The sequence below is a fragment of the Bombina bombina genome, chromosome 4 (assembly GCF_027579735.1).
Source record: "Bombina bombina isolate aBomBom1 chromosome 4, aBomBom1.pri, whole genome shotgun sequence".
Lineage (NCBI taxonomy): Eukaryota > Metazoa > Chordata > Amphibia > Anura > Bombinatoridae > Bombina > Bombina bombina.
Window position 1 is genome coordinate 302723085 of NC_069502.1, and position 14018 is coordinate 302737102.

Sequence of the window (14018 nt, forward strand, 5' to 3'; positions counted from 1 at the left end):
CTATTTTGATATTGTAGAAACGATCAAGGATAAACGTATTCGCTATGAACAAATAAAAGAAAAAGTTAATCAGCGCGTCATCAATATTTAGATTGAGGGCGGAGCCGCGATCTAAATAACTGCGAATATAAGAAAGTAGAGGGGCGGAGCATAACAATGAAGCAACGGATCGGTACGATTATAAATTATTAAAGAAATATAACGCAACAAAAAAATATATATAGCGATTTATACCTACAAGTAAAGTTTAAGTAGATTAGATGTCATAAGCTACTAAATATTACCATCCTTTTAACTCACTCTTGTCCTCCTTAAATAACAACTTTGTTGCCTTCCCCTGGGAATCCAATCCGTGAATATAGGTTCCATGTGTGATACAATGTTAACAATTAACCTTAATATTGTAACAATTGTAATTATAAAGAAATCATGTAACATTATTTAGTATGATCCAACGCTAAGCACTTGATGAAATATAATTCTAAGCTAAACTATAATACCAGTATCTGTGTTATTTACAAGAAAGCAACCTACTTATGCTAATATGGAAACATAAAAAAACTAAGGTGTTCCATTGTTGCTATGAAATGCTGTTTGTTGCAATGATAAATAATTGAACCATGGCCTTTACTCACAAAATTTTTATGATATTTTTTATTATCCAATAATTGTCTACAACACTCATTATGGTAGCTAGTAGTATCTTATACCACAATATATTTACCCCCTTATTCCAAGTTTTAATTGTGATATTGGCATTATTTTTCAATTCTAGGATTGTCCTCTCCTCTTTATTCAAATTGTTATTGCAAATGTCATTACTTTTTAAACTCCTGTTATCTCTTTCAACTAGCTTGACGAAAGCTTCAATCACTGGGACTTTTTTCAATGGATTTAGAAGCGGATCTTAGACCGCTATTCAGATAGGTCTGAGAGGAAGTACTCTCCTCAGACTCATGGTACAATGACTCTAAAGTATCCAGAACCAATTCATCACTGAATTCTGGTTCATTTAATTCTTCTCAAGAAAACATTTTATGACAAACTAATTTCCTAGCAAAAAGTTGCAAATTCTTCACTGCTGTAGATTTGTCAAGTTTCTTTGTTGGAGAAAAGGAAAGACCTTTCCTAAGGACCCTGCGTTGTACTTCTGTCAAGATAGTGGAAGAAAGATTAATCACCGACCTATCCGATACTTCCTGGCCCGAAGGCCATATTTCTGCTTCTTTTTGTTAGGTTGCTGCATGTTTGAAATGTTTGGTCTTGCCCCTTTTAGTACTCGATCTGTGGTAGTATCCTGTCCTTCTAAAGGGACCTGAGGGCGTGTGTCTGTATGTTGGGATGTGGAAAATAATCTAGTATTGTTGTGATGTCCTCTATTATTATTATTATGTCTTGTCCTATTGAAAGTATACACTTCATTATTTTTATAATCTAGACTGTCTTTAATAAATTTCTTTTTCTTTTTAATTTTCATTTCTGACTGTGTTTTAGCAACCTCATTTTTCATTTTGTCATTTAATTCCTTAAATTCGTAATTCTGTTCCCATTTATTCAATCACTGTTGATTTTTTTTAATTTCAATGTATCCTCTCTCACTATCAAATTCATGATCTTGGTAGAACACTCATTAAGTGCCTCCTCCCATTATTCTTTAAAAGTAGGAATACAGGGTTCCTGGTGATTACTACTTTTTGCCCTAATTAACACCTGTGCCCTCTTTTATGAGTTTAATTTACTAATTGCTTTTAATATAGTTTAGCTCCTCTATAGTTTAGCTCAACCGCCTAGTTGAGTTTGTCCAGAAAAATTGTGTTCTAGTGACACCCAACTTTTGGGAGCTATGGAATTATGATGACACCATTCAACAATTTTTTGTAGTGCTATAGCTCTTTTATAAAGCACAACATGGGGAACTCCCAATCCACCAGATCTCTTTTCTGAGAATATTATGGTTTTAGAAATTCTATTCCAAATGAAATCATTGATATTTTTTTTTAGTTTAGTTTGATATGACATGGTGTTGGGAATGGGAAGGGTCTGCATAATATAGAAAATCTTTGGGAGAATCATCTTTTTTTTTTAAATTAAGGAATTTTATTTAATTCAAATAAGAAATAATTTGCAATTCTGAAATTTCAGATTGTATACCACATACAGAATTGTCATCAAACTAATTCCATAGGTAACAACATAGTATCAAGAACAAACAATAAACAGAGATTTACTATAGATAACCAATAGCTAACTTTCTAGGGCCTAGATTTAGAGTTGGGCGGTAGCCGTCAAAACCAGCGTTAGAGGCTCCTAACGCTGGTTTTTACCGCCCTCTGGTATTTGGAGCCAGTCATTAAAGGGTCTAATGCTCACTTTCCAGCCGCGACTTTTCCATACCGCAGATCCCCTTACGTCAATTGCGTATCCTATCTTTTCAATGGGATCTTTCTAACGCCGGTATTTAGAGTCGTGGCTGAAGTGAGCGTTAGAAATCTAACGACAAAACTCCAGCCGCAGAAAAAAAACAGTAGTTAAGAGCTTTCTGGGCTAACGTCGGTTTATAAAGCTCTTAACTACTGTGCTCTAAAGTACACTAACACCCATAAACTACCTATGTACCCCTAAACCGAGGTCCCCCCACATCGCCGCCACTCTATTAAAAAATTTTAACCCCTAATCTGCCGTCCGTCCTAATCTGCCGACCGGACCGCGCCGATATTATATTAAAGTTATTAATCCCTAATCCGCCTCACTCCCGCCTCAATAACCCTATAATAAATAGTATTAACCCCTAATCTGCCGACCGGAGCTCACCGCTATTCTAATAAATTTTTTAACCCCTAAAGCTAAGTCTAACCCTAACACCCCCCTAAATTAAATATAATTTAAATCTTATGAAATAAATTAACTATTTTTAAATAAATTATTCCTATTTAAAGCTAAATACTTACCTGTAAAATAAACCCTAATATAGCTACAATATAAATTATAATTATATTGTAGCTATTTTAAGATTTATATTTATTTTACAGGTAACTTTGTAATTATTTTAACCAGGTACAATAGCTATTAAATAGTTAATAACTATTTAATAGTTACCTAGCTAAAATAATTACAAAATTACCTGTAAAATAAATCCTAACCTAAGTTACAATTAAACCTAACACTACACTATCAATAAATTAATTAAATAAAATACCTCCAATTACCTACAATTAAACCTAACACTACACTATCAATAAATTAACTAAATACAATACCTACAAATAAATACGTTTAAATAAACTAATTAAAGTACAAAAAATAAAAAAGAACTAAGTTACAAAAAATAATATTTACAAACATAAGAAAAATATTACAACAATTTTAAACTAATTACACCTACTCTAAGCCCCTTAATAAAAATAACAAAGCCCCCCAAAATAAAAAAATGCCCTACCCTATTCTAAATTAAAAAAGTTCAAAGCTCTTTTACCTTACCAGCCCTTAAAAGGACCTTTTGTGGGGCATGCCCCAAAGAATTCAGCTCTTTTGCCTGTAAAAAAAACACATACAATACCCCCCCCAACATTAAAACCAACCACCCACATACCCCTAATCTAACCCAAACCCCCCTTAAATAAACCTAACACTAAGCCCCTGAAGATCTTCCTACCTTATCTTCACCTCGCCGGGTATCACACCGATCCGTCCTGGCTCCGAAATCTTCATCCAAGCCCAAGCGGGGGCTGGCGATCCATAATCATGCGGGTGAAGAGGTCCAGAAGAGGCTCCAAAGTCTTCATCCTATCCGGGAAGAAGAGGCGATCCGGACCGGCAACCATCTTGATCCAAGCGGCATCTTTTATCTTCATCCGATGACGACCGGCTCCATCTTGAAGACCTCCACCGCGGACCCATCTTCTTCTTCCGACGACTTCCCGACGAATGACGGTTCCTTTAAGGGACGTCATCCAAGATGGCGTCCCTCGAATTCCGATTGGCTGATAGGATTCTATCAGCCAATCAGAATCAAGTTCAATCCGATTGGCTGATCCGATCAGCCAATCAGATTGAGCTTGCATTCTATTGGCTGATCGGAACAGCCAATAGAATGCGAGCTCAATCTGATTGGCTGATCAAATCAGCCAATCGGATTGAACTTGATTCTGATTGGCTGATTCCATCAGCCAATCAGAAATTAACTACCTTAATACCGATTGGCTGATAGAATCCTATCAGCCAATCGGAATTCGAGGGACGCCATCTTGGATGACGTCCCTTAAAGGAACCGCCATTCGTCGGGAAGTCGTCGGAAGAAGAAGATGGGTCCGCGCTGGTGGTCTTCAAGATGGAGCCGGTCGTCATCGGATGAAGATAGAAAATGCCGCTTGGATCAAGATGGTTGCTGGTCCGGATCGCCTCTTCTTCCCGGATAGGATGAAGACTTTGGAGCCTCTTCTGGACCTCTTCAGCCGCCGGATTATGGATCGCCAGCTCCCGCTTGGGCTTGGATGAAGATTTCGGAGCCTGGAACGATCGGTGATACCTGGCATGGTGAAGACAAGGTAGGAAGATCTTCAGGGGCTTAGTGTTAGGTTTATTTAAGGGGGGTTTGGGTTAGATTAGGGGTATGTGGGTGGTGGGTTGTAATGTTGGGGGGGGGTATTGTATGTTTTTTTTTACAGGCAAAAGAGCTGAATTCTTTGGGGCATGCCCCGCAAAGGGCCCTTTTAAGGGCTGGTAAGGTAAAAGAGCTTTGAACTTTTGTAATTTAGAATAGGGTAGAGCATTTTTTTATTTTGGGGGTCTTTGTTCTTTTATTAGGGGGTTTAGAGTAGGTGTAATTAGTTTAAAATTGTTGTAATTTTTTTCTAATGTTTGTAAATATTTTTTTATTTTTTGTAACTTAGTTCTTTTTTATTTTTTGTACTTTAGTTAGTTTATTTAATTGTATTTATTTGTAGGAATTTTATTTAATTTATTTATTGATAGTGTAGTGTTAGGTTTAATTGTAGATAATTGTAGGTAGTTTATTTAATTTATTTATTGATAGTATAGTGTTAGGTTTAATTGTAACTTAGGTTAGGATTTATTTTACAGGTAATTTTGTAATTATTTTAACTAGGTAGCTATTAAATAGTTCTTAACTATTTAATAGCTATTGTACCTGGTTAAAATAAATACAAAGTTGCCTGTAAAATAAATATTAATCCTAAAATAGCTACAATATAATTATAATTTATATTGTAGCTATATTAGGGTTTATTTTACAGGTAAGTATTTAGATTTAAATAGGAATAATTTATTTAATAAGAGTTCATTTATTTCGTTAGATAAAAATTATATTTAACTTAGGGGGGTGTTAGTGTTAGGGTTAGACTTAGCTTTAGGGGTTAATACATTTATTATAGTAGCGGTGAGCTCCGATCGGCAGATTAGGGGTTAATTATTGTAGGTAGCTGGCGGGGACGTTGTGGGGGGCAGATTAGGGGTTAATAAATATAATATAGGGGTCGGCGGTGTTAGGGGCAGCAGATTAGGGGTACATAGGGATAATGTAGGTAGCGGCGGTATACGGAGCGGCAGATTAGGGGGTAAAAAAAATATGCAGGTGTCAGCAATAGCGGGGGCGGCAGATTAGGGGTTAATAAGTGTAATGCTAGGGGTGTTTAGACTCGGGGTACATGTTAGAATGTTAGGTGCAGATTTAGGAAGTGTTTCCCCATAGAAAACAATGGGGCTGCGTTAAGAGCTGAACGCTGCTTTTTTGCAGGTGTTTTTTTCAGCTCAAACTGCCCCATTATTTTCTATGGGGATATCGTGCACAAGCACGTTTTTTAAGCTGGCCGCGTCCGTAAGCACCGCTGGTATCTAGAGTTGCAGTGGCGTTAAATTATGCTCTACGCTCCCTTTTTGGAGCCTAATCCACTGAAAACCCAGCCATTCTGTGAACTCTAAATACCAGTGGTATTTAAAAGGTGCGGGAGAAAAAAAGCACACGTAGCTAACGCACCCCTTTGGCCGCCAAACTCTAAATCTAGCCGTATGTCTCCATAATAAACATAAACAGATCTTGACCAAGAATATTATAAAGCTGGTTATGATCTAGCAAATTCATAAAGGGTTTCCTTTTTTCTTTTAAATCAATCTTGTATTCCTGCTATATTATGATATTAATCACCCCTCTCTAATATCAATTGATATATCAGATCATGCTTTAACAGTTCAATATTAGGTACCTTTAATAAATCCATTACCTGAAAATACTCTTTGTAGCAAGAATTATTGTTGTAATTATTAAGGTTTTCAAATTCTTTCCATACTTTTATCTAGGAAGACTATACTCAAATTGTTCAGAACAAGCTTAACATTAAGAGTTTTTGATAAAAAATATGAAACTTTAGAACAAAACTGATGAATCTTTGGACATGTCCATATATAATGCATGAAATCAGGATTAAAGAGCAAACATTTGGGAAAACAGTTTTTAACATCCTCTATCTATTTAGTGACCTGTTTAGGTAGTAACTAGTCAAGATTTATAATCCTATATTGGGATTCTCTTTGATCTGCAGATAGAGTATTGCTCTCCACTAACTTCAAGCTAGTACTAATTATTTGTTTAGATATTTCTAGTTTACAGTTCATATTTCATTTATCTCTAAAATTATCTAATTCCCTATCAACTGATTTATGTAATATTACATTGTATATATCAGATATCTTGATTTTCTTTTTTTTTTTTTTTAATAATTTTTTATTGAGGTTTTTGCATAGAACATATATAAAACATAAAACACCATTTTGTAAAAGGAGCAGAATACAAAATACAAACATAGTTACATGAAAGATATCGGAAGTTATACAATAGTTTGGTGAAAGGCTAATGAAACCTCGATTTTTCAATAATATATCACATGTGACTGACCTGTTAGGAACAAAGATTCAGGCCCTATGGGCCAAAAATATGATAAATAATAGTTATCTGATGGTCAGGAGTCTAGCTCGCTAGGAACTTCAAAGAATATCATGCATAGCTGGCCTATGAGGAGCTTTGTTTTAGGCCCAATGGACCTAGAGTATAGGAAAGAATAGGTATCTGATGTCCAGAAAACTAGTTTTTTTTTTTTAAGAAAGCTTCAAAAGGAGCATGAATACATGTATAGTAAATGGGGGAAGGGGGATATTCAGCGGGTAAGCACCGCTATGTATATTAGGGAGAGAGTGGAGGGCGGAGCCATAGGAATGTAGGAGTGTAGTAGGAGACTTGGATGGGCCTATTTATCTTGGTAATGTAGCAAAGTAAATGGGCTAAGATATCTAGTTACCCAGCTATGAATTATTAGTCATGTGAACATGTGGCATATACCTGCCATTTGGGAGCCTCTGCTTAACTAATATAATCATTCTGCCTGTAGGCATTGCTTCGTGTATTGAACATAAAACCTATAGAGACTGTATTATATGCTAGTCTCCTCAATTACATAGGTGAGCTTAGAAAATATAAACCTACTGATCGTAGAGGGATGTACATTGAGTAAGGTTAAAAAACACTAACATATAATGGTGTATGATATTAACTGCAAGGGTGTCTATTCATAACAATAATATTAGCTGTGCAGTCTGAATGATCTGTGGAGTTAGCTATTACCTAAATCTAAATTTTTATTATACATGTACAAGAAGGCACATACTGATATATATCCATATGTAAGGTGACAGTAATCCTTTAGTCTGCTTATTCTAATACATAAATAGGTAAACATCTAAATCTGTCTCAGAGGTATATAAAAATATAACTTGGGAGCCCATACTTTTCAGAAACATTGACACCAAATAAAGCTATGGTCAAATATGTCCTAGGGTACTACTATAACAGGTATATCACATAACAGTATAGCACCAGAAAACCAATAACTGTCTAGTCTCTGCTAAATGATATATACAATAAATTTTCTTAGGAGTATCTATTATATAAAGGAAGGACGATTTAAACCGTAATAGTTATACATAGAGACAACTCTCACGCTACAATAATGAAGGCTAACTTAAGCAGCATAAGAATATCCAAAAACTGCGTCTAGAGTGTACCCGCTACCTAGCCACAAAGTGTGGCAGTGCTACATATGAGCTATAGGGCTCCAAATGAGAGAAAATATGTTGATGTTCGGCAGATATTTGCAAAACCGTTTATATAGCTAATCTAGCAAGCATGTTAAACTTTACAAACTAATAATTGTATTAACTTTAATTTTAAATTGGACGTGCGTGAAGTGTAGTTTTCAAGCACTGCCAGAATAGTGTACCCAGACAAGGGATATAAAATAGCAAGTGACATAGTATATGATGTGAAACTGCATATAGCTGCTTTAAGATAGATTTAACCAGCATGTAACAGCATGTAAATTAAACATACCATAAGTTAAGAACACATATATGCTTGTTAGCCCACATCATGTTGAGGTTTGAAATTAGAGGTAATGACAGATTATATAGGTATACTGAATAGGTGCTATTCTAGAGAAAACATTTACATGTAAAGTTTTGTAAGGATTGCTAGCTTATATCTACATACTTAGTACATATATAGAGCATTCAAATAGTAGTGTCAAACTTGTTATACCCTAAAACAATAAATATGGAGGTTTAGATGAAGAGCATAAATATTGGCACACCTATGTGCAAAGTTTACAAAAGGCTGTGACTGTAGCATAATATACATATATATAAAATTAAAGTATATTGCAAGAAATTTTACCCTAAAGTATCCATTAGTACTGAATAACCAAATAGAATATAGAATGTAACTGAACCAGCAAGAATGAACAATAGCATAAAACTGTGTTGGTCATATTACTTTAAAAGGGCACTTATCAGATAAATATTGACTATATGACTAATGAGGTTATTCCCAAACAAATCAGCTTTAAATAGGCGAAGTGTACCAGGGTATATATATTACTGGTGCATAGGTGCCAGGGCTGGGTAGCGAGTTAATACTTAGGGTAAGTGAGTGCCTCCTACCTTACACACACATATATACTGCATAACAAAGCATAACATAAGCTATAAATTACCATAGGTAAGTCCCTATATATGTTCACCCATATGTCTTACGCAGATGTAAATTTAAACTAAAAGAGGAGGTCACATGAGCATAACTGTTGTACATTCGCAAGGGAAGCTATCCACTGTATTAGTCACATTAGAACCATAGCGACAGCATTTACAGAAAGGCAATAGCTAACAAGAGGAGTATGTTAGATTATATGCTATGCTATGGGGGCATATATGAGAGCTAAGCATGCAAAATAGGGTGTGGCACATTAGTTAGCACAAAAGCGATATCTTATATTCTAGTAAAGGATTACACAAAAGAGTGCAAACATTCATACAAATATAGACCGCAACTATGGGGGTATATAAGAGAGCAAAATATGTAAAATAGTGTGTGGCATATTTGCTAGCACAGAAGCGATATCTTATACTTTTGCAAAGAATTGTACAAAAGAGTACAAACATACATACAAATATAAACCCTATCATATATGCTTGAGTATGAACCCACCCATGCTTTACCTCCATGTTTTTAAGATTATTATGCACCAGTATCTTGTGAAAAGAGATATATGAGGTGCCAACAGCATGCTTAGTGCATATTTAAGTCTTTCAAAGTTAGGAACCAATGTCTTACAATTTGCATATATAAAGGAGAGAAATAGCCATGGAGCTCATGAAAAGATGCCAATATCTGCTCTGACAGTTCCAGAATCGGATCAAAAGTTCATCCTATACCTGTTTTCTTCAAGTGTCTAACCTGTGGTTGAAAGAGTAGTTGGATATTGAAGTAGAGACCCCCAGCAAATTCTTCAAACAGTATGCAAAGTTTTTCCCCATCAGCTTAGGGATAATAAATAGAGAAGGTGAAGCTCCCTTCCTTAAACCTGTGTCCCGTAGGATAGACTAACCAATACCCAGTCTGTAAGATCCTGTGTGTGGCACATCAGATAAGGCTCCGATGTAAAGTAGGGCCTCAATCTTATGTATACCTTTGTGGCCGACATCATAACCGGGCTGTGGGACCATGGGTTGGCCTCTAGTAACATCAAAGCGGGATGCTGGTCTCAGGGCAAGAGTGTGTATCCTCCGTGTAGGCTTCAGCTCATGTAAGGAAGCCTGAGAGGGTGATCTCCTGAGGCGTTTAATGGTATCGCACTCGAGAGTGCTTGTGCCGCTTAGCTGAAATCTCATCTGAGCCTCTAAGCTGCAAGTGTCCTCCGATGCTAGTGTGACTCGAGTCATCTGGGTGTCATAAGCCTCTTCTTGTAGTGCCGACTTTAGGGCCACCGGCGACTGCACATAGGACAATTGTTCCGCTTGCTCCGCCATTTTCGCTACAGGTGCCATGCGAGATTCAGGGCTGCATCTAATGGCGTTCCTCAGGCTGTTGTAGTTACTGGTCATGCGAGTCCCTAAGTCTATTAGGCATGTCTTGATTTTCTTTTTATCGGCTAGTTTACACAGCTCTTGAAAGGGAGAAGTTTTTCATAGATTAGGATGTATTCTAATAATATATTTGATATAATGCGTTGCCTGATAATAATAGAGCTCTTAAGATGGGGGGATACCGTACATTAAAGCAATCCCCCCAAATGATTTGATTTTTCTTCATTTATTCTCAAAAAATTGGTATATATACTTCAAACCTTTATTGTTCCATATATTAAAGGGATATTGATTTCCTACCAAGAATTTAGGATTTCGCCAGAGTGATAAAAATCCTGAAATGTAATTATTGTCAGGGTCTTTATTTCCTCTATACCAAGCATTCAAAATATCATGGAAAAGGCAACTTGATTTTACTTTTAGAGGTAAATCTTTAGGTTTGCTATGTAACATATAGCTCATACTGGTATTCCCTATCTTCTCTTGATCTAGTTCATATGTATTGTTTTCATTTTTATCTAGTAGCCAATCTAGACTATATATTATGAGTATGGCTATATTATAATATTCTACGTTTGGTAGAGCCAGTCCCCCATTTATATATGACAAGTATAATTTTTTTACACTAATTCTTGCTTTCTTATTATTCCATAAAAAAGTTCTTATGACTTTTTCAATTTGGAATAAATACAGTCTATTGATATTTAGTGGTAACATCTGTAAGGTGTATATTATGCTTGGAAATATGATCATTTTTATAAGATGGATCTTACCATGTAAAAATAATGGCAAGTTCGCCCAAGATTTTAATTTTTCCTTTATTTTTACAATAGCTGGTTTCAAGTTTAGTTTATAAAGATTATACATTTTTTGATCGATTTTGATATCTAGGTATTTCATGGGTAGGGATAAATCCTGAAAGGGAAAAACAAGAATCCTGAAAGGGGAAAACAAGATCTTTAGAAGTTTTTAAAAGCCAAAGCATCTGTGATTTCTTCAAATGTATCTTATAGCCTGATAACTGGCAATAATGATCTATAGCATTTCAAATATTATCAAGATGTACTTTTGGATTAGAGATAAATAGTAATAAATCATCTGCATATGCAACCAGTTTCAGTTTACATTTCCCAATGCCAATTCCTGGATTAATTGATTTTAAAATGGCTAACAAAGGTTCCAAAGAAAGATTTAATTGCAATAGAGATAGAGGACATCCCGGTCCAGTACCACGCTGTAACTGTATTGGCTCTATGGATTATCCATTAATTTGTACATAAGCTGTATAGATATTCTTTATAAATTCCAAAAAGACTCCCTTGAAGCCAAAATTCTCTAATGAGATAAAGAGATGGGGCCATTCAATTCTGTCGAAGGCCTTCTTTGCATCAAGGGCTAACAAGAAGGCCTCCGGCAGAATATCACCCACCTCTCCCGTTTCACTATCATCATATTTTTCTATGGCCTATAGAATTTTACTTACATTTTTATTTTAGGATCTACCAGAAACAAAACCTGTTTGGTCCACTGTGCATAAGTCTGGTATTATTGTTTTTAATCTATTTGATAAAATTTTCATCATAATTTTATAGTCCACATTGATTAATTAAATGGGCCAATAAGATTGTGGTAAAGAGGCATTTGTTTTTTTTATAATAACTTTTATTGTCTTCCAAGTCATACAACAAAACTTTGCAGCAGAGTAGCATAACAATCCTGGGCAATGTCGTCATCTTAATACACTGGGGGGGTAGTTATCAAGCCGTCAACCTCAAAAACGCTGGAATTCCGCAGTGTATTTGTGGCGAGGCTGATTCGCCTTAGTTATCAAGCCCTAGATACCGGCAAAAGTAGAATTTTGTGACGTAAGCTTCGATCCGCTGGACTCAGTCCGACACAGATCGATTCTTACGTTACTCCAGATGTTCCGCACACAAGTGCGGCACAATCTGACTACTTTTGCTAGTTATCAAAAAACTAGCAGGTACGCTCGGCACTTTTCCGGCCCAGCGTACCTGGTTTTAAAACCGCCGCCCTGGAGGCGGCGGATCCCATAGGAATCAATGGGAGTCTGACCATAGTGAAAGTTCATGTTCGCTGCTGCCAGACATCCCATTGATTCCTGTGGGAGCTGTCTACACCTAACACCCTAACATGTACCCCGAGTCTAAACACCCCTAATCTGTCCCCCCTACACCGCCGCAACTAAACAAAGTTATTACCCCCTAAACCGCCGCTCCCGGAGCCCACCGCAACCTATAATAAATATGTTAACCCCTAAACCGCCGCTCCCGGTCCCCGCCACAACTATAATATATGTATTAACCCCTAAACCGCCGCCCCCAGACCCCGCCGTCACCTACATGATACCTATTTACCCCTATCCTGCCCCCCCTATACCGTCGCCACCTATAATAAAGTTATTAACCACTATCCTGCTGATCCCGGACCTCGCCGCAACTAAATAAATAGTTTAACCCCTAAACCGCCACTCCCGGACCCCGCCGCAACCTATATTAAACTTATTAACCCCTAATCTGCCCCCCCTACACCGTCGCCACCTATAATAAGTTTATTAACCCCTATCCTGCCCCCCCTACACCGCCGCCACTGTAATAAAATTATTAACCCCTAAACCTAAGTCTAACCCTAACCCTAACACCCCCCTAACTTAAATATGAATTAAATAAATCTAAATAATATTTCTCTTATTAAATAAATTAATCATATTTAAAACTAAATACTTACCTTTAAAATAAACCCTAATATAGCTACAATATAAATAATAATTATATTGTAGCTATCTTAGGATTTATTTTTATTTTACAGGTAACTTTCAATTTATTTTAACTAGGTACAATAGCTATTAAATAGTTATTAACTATTTAATAGCTACCTAGCTAAAATAAAGAGAAATTTACCTGTAAAATAAAAACTAACCTAAGTTATAATTATACCTAACACTACACTATACTTTAATAAATGATTCCTATTTAAAACTAAATACTTACCTGTAAAATAAACCCTAAGATAGCTACAATATAAATAATAATTATATTGTAGCTATTTTAGGATTTATATTTATTTTACAGGTAACTTTGTATTTATTTTAGCTAGTTAGAATTGTTATTAAATAGTTAGTAACTATTTAATAACTACCTAGCTAAAAGAAATTGAGCTCGCATTCTATTGGCTGATCGGAACAGCCAATAGAATGCGAGCTCAATCTGATTAGCTGATTGGATCAGCCAATCAGATTTTTCCTACCTTAATTCTGATTAGCTGATAGAATCCTATCAGCCAATAGGAATTGAAGGGACGCCATCGTGGATGACGTCCCTTAAAGGAATATCCATTCGTCGTCGGGAAGAAGAGGATGGCTCCGTGTCGGCTCGTCTAAAGATGGCTTCTCTCCGCTCCGGATGGATGAAGATTGAAGATGCCGCTTGGATGAAGACTTCTATCGGATGGAAGACTTATTCAGCGCCACCTGGATGATGACTTCTGCCGCTCCGGATCTCCTCTTCGGTTCCATCAATGGTCGGCTGGCTGAAGATGACTCAAGGTAGGATGATCTTCAGGGGGTAGTGTTA